Here is a 4,162-nt window from a genome sequence, read left to right as displayed (position 1 = left end):
GGGATTACTCCTAAGAGTTAAATACTAGGATGAAACGGCTTTCTATTGCTTTCTCACTTCTAATGGCTGTTTATCTAGTGTTAGATCGCGATTGAGACAATGAATCATGAGATTATATGAATATTTATCAATATTTGGAAAAAATAGTGTGACAGGAATCGGGCACCGAGAATATCAAAGACATTATGTGTAATATTATTATTTATAATAATCATAGCAATTGGAACTTAGTTAACCAATCAGAAACAGTCAAAGCTTTTCATGGCTACAGTGTATATATTAAAACGGAATATTCTCTGTTGAACGTAGATGACTAGTTTTAATGACGAAAACATCATTTGATACTTACGGTTAAAACTTAGGACTAAGATTAAAGTTTAAGTTTCAGGGTCCAGGTTACGATTAGTACATGTAGTTGGGATTTATGCGTAGGATACATATAAACTAACCGTAAAACTTAATCCTAACCATAAACCAAAAATTATAATCATAAATCTCAATAATGACTCTAACCCTTACTCCTGGTAATAAAAATATGAATCATTCAATCATACATGCTGTTTTTAGAATGACTAAATGAGGTTGAGTTCATAAACATATCCTAAAGAATCTTTTAAGCTAACCCTTATCATTTTCCACGTTTATCCTACGGTGTTCAAAGTGAATAAATCTTTTGACTTTCGTTTATTTTATCACTGAATAGCTGGATGCAATGCATTCATAAATACTATAATATGACTTTTAAGAATGTTACCCTTTTTAGTTCATACATTTATTCATTACAACAGTTTCTAGTTGAGTCCGCTGATCTATGAAGAATCTTTGTCTGATTATTCATATGTTTCCTAATTATCATATGACAGATAAAATTCTAAAGATTTCATAGGATCACAATTAATCAGTCAGTCAAATGGAAATTAGAACCTAGAACATCTATACATCGGTTCGGGTTACCATACCACATCCATTTAACCAGATAATAGAGCAGGTTGAGTAGTTAACATTATTATTATAAGTAGAAAAGAGTAAACATAAAAGACATGATTATCAGAAGGGGTTTTTGTGGAGATTTAGTATTCTCATAGTTGCAAGTGTGAGTTAATTGAAGCTAGACCACCATCGAAAACCTGGAAGAACTGCTTGACGGCCAACTCGTCCTATTATGGGATTCCTCAGTAGTGCGCATACATGATCTCGCCTCGCGAGATTTCAACCCAGGACCTATCAGTCTCGCGCGCGAGCACTTGACCTCTAGACCACTGAGCCGGCCAGCATCCAACGGTGTTAATGTCTAACCTCAACCGATCCACGAAATTGAGCAACCATTCACCAGTGTCTTCAGTGAATTCAGGACTATTATTTCCTCCTACTTGCAACTGGTCAGCTAGATGTTCCTCCATTTCAATATTGTTGTTAACATCAAGACTTAAAAGCAGTAACTATCTGTTATATCGAGTGGCTTGCCTATTAGAGATTAGTGAATTTATTGATCTCCCAATGATACACGAAAGCTGTATGAGCAGTCTTGAGTACTTATCAGTCCTGCTTTCTGCCTACACCAGACAGTTAAGTCCACAACATCAATAACAGCCTCTGCAATATCAATCATTATTCTCAAACATGTTGGGTTTACATACCAAACAAACTGACCACATCGTACCATAAAATAGAAGATAACAACTGTACAAAATTTAGCCAAATGTGGCTGTGAATAGGGGGAACAATAATTAATAGACTGGAGATAACTCAAGAATGGTAAATCATATAATAATAGTCTATAGGTCAAAATAAAGCTCATAAGAAAAGGAACATGGATTTGAATAGTTAAGTTACTTTGCAATTATACAATAGGAGATATACATATCACAATGGTCCATAAATAGTTCTCAAAGTTACCATTCATAATTCTCCACGGGATACGACACTATGGATGAGTTATCCGGTGAGCTGATGTAATAAGAGAGACATTAAATTCTTCATCCAGTATTATAGTATTAGTAAGGATTTGTAGTTTTCCGTTTGTTGATATTTCGGATATCAGTCAATCAGCCTTATATGTCATAAGTTTCTACCAAGTTTAAAACCTCAAGTCCCTTGAAACCCTATATTTACAAAATTCATCCTCTCCCTTATCATTATTATTGTTATTATTATTACTATTACTATTATTACTGTCATCAATTAGAATGCTCTGTAAAGTTTTTATCGAATCTATAAAATGTAAACATTTGTTGTCATAGGGTCAGTTTGATCAAATGGTCTGTAAACAAATCAACATAATCACGTTGTGTGATTTATTTGACTAAGATTACCTTTTTTTTCTAGGTCATTTCTATTAAAATAACTCCAAGAGTAACAACAAACTAAATGAACATTAAATTCACTTAGTATTGTTTGTTTGAATCTTCCCATTGAGGCTTAGGACTGCAACTGGTCAGTCTCTTATTGGTATATGTGCATATTCTGCGTATTGCCTCGATATAGTCTTAATTCACAAGCATCTCAAGTAAAGATGGATAGTGGCTAGCAGTGGAATACAGGACGCGCGTTTCGTCATCAATGGGAAGATTCAAACAATACCAAGTGAATTTAAACTTCAACCCATTGCACAAGCAAGTGGCTATCAGGACTCAGTAGCTGAGTGGATAACGTGATGGCGTTTGAAGCGAAAGGTACTGGGTTCGAGTCCCAGAGTGAACACTAACTGACATGCAGGTACATCCAGCTGATGAGTCCCAAATAGGACGAAATCTGCGTCGTGAATTCCACTGCTAGCCACTATCCATTCTTTGCTAAATGAACATTGTTATTTGAAAAGCCTTACACTTCAAATTTACTAGGAATATTTTGTTAAGTAAAATAAAATTAGCGTTAACTTTAAACTTTTAAGTATGTTTTCTGCAGAAATGAAATAATGTTATAGTTTAGTGGCCCTCGGTTTATTTGACTCAGATTGGATCGTTATCAATTTATACATATCATCAATCCTCATATTTAATTATCAACTTAGCTTGCCTTGGTCAATAGTGCAAATAAAGAAGTCAAATATGAGAATGAAGTTCTGAATACATATATTTTGTACAATCGTTGATCAGAATAGATAACCAGATGAACGGAGAGAAGGAAGTGAAGAGGAGATAGTGATGCGAAACGGAACGATGCGTGGTGGAGAAGGTATGTAAGCCAACTCAATTCAATGAAGTGTTATTCAGTATTCATAGTGAAATTTGAGAGAGGCAAGGTAAGGGATAAGCGAAATGAGGCAAAGCAAGGGGAGGCGAGGAGAGGTGAGGTGAATAATTAACAAGGTCTAAATGTGACTCTAGAAGAATGAATCAATAGGCGTATCCGGAAGCTGGAATAGGCTATGTGCGCTTGAAATATCAACCGACACTACAACATTTGTTTTAATAGTAAAACTATATTTTAGTAACAAGTATGCATGATTGAAAAAATAACCTTACAGAATGACCGTATATAACTTTGAACGTAGTGTGGAAATATAGTCCGACTTTATGTAACTCAAATTGTTGATATTGTTTTCAAATGACATCTACCCAATAGATTTTTTTAAAAAGTATCCAATCGTCTTTTCAATGAGATTTAAATCGAAAACAATATGATTTCTTAAAATGTGGAAGTTGTGAAATGATACTTTACGTCTTTAAGTGAACGAATCTTCCAGGTTTTCCTTGGTGGTCTAGCTTCAATTGACTCATGCTTTCAACAATGAACGAATCTTCTTATATTCTAGTGAAGAAATAAGTGTGGATAACTTCCCGGATCTATTAATGGACTATTATTCTATATATATTCTTATGGTTTAACTATTGAGTAATTACATTGTGTATATCTATATTCATCTTATTATAAGCTTCATTTTGACCTATGAATTATTACTGTACGATTTACTGTTCCTAAATTATACTCAGTTTATTGGTTATGGTCTCCCACGTTCATAGCCACGTTTGGCTTGATCTATATTATGGTGTGATGCAGTCTGTCTGTCTAGTATATGAACCGAGTATGCTTGAAACAAATGTTTCTCATAGATCCGTATAGCAGAAGCTGCAATTAATGTTCTGGACTCAATTGGAAGAGCTAGGTGGACAAGGGACCAATAAGGACGCTAGACTGCCCATACCAGTTGAACGTCATTGAT

At 34.6% G+C, this 4,162-nt stretch overlaps 1 non-coding gene across 1 annotated transcript; it reads left to right on the top strand.

Annotated features, from left to right (window-relative positions):
- The first annotated feature begins 2,630 nt into the window (after nucleotides 1–2,630).
- Nucleotides 2,631–2,697, top strand: Smp_tRNA_02171_Gln_TTG.1.1. Its single transcript has one exon. It is a non-coding gene (tRNA).
- The last annotated feature ends 1,465 nt before the right edge of the window (nucleotides 2,698–4,162 follow it).

Source organism: Schistosoma mansoni, chromosome 3, assembly GCF_000237925.1.
Source record: "Schistosoma mansoni strain Puerto Rico chromosome 3, complete genome".
Taxonomy (NCBI): domain Eukaryota; kingdom Metazoa; phylum Platyhelminthes; class Trematoda; order Strigeidida; family Schistosomatidae; genus Schistosoma; species Schistosoma mansoni.
The sequence above is the reverse complement of the archived record's forward strand: the minus strand, read 5'-3'. Positions and strand labels throughout refer to the sequence as shown.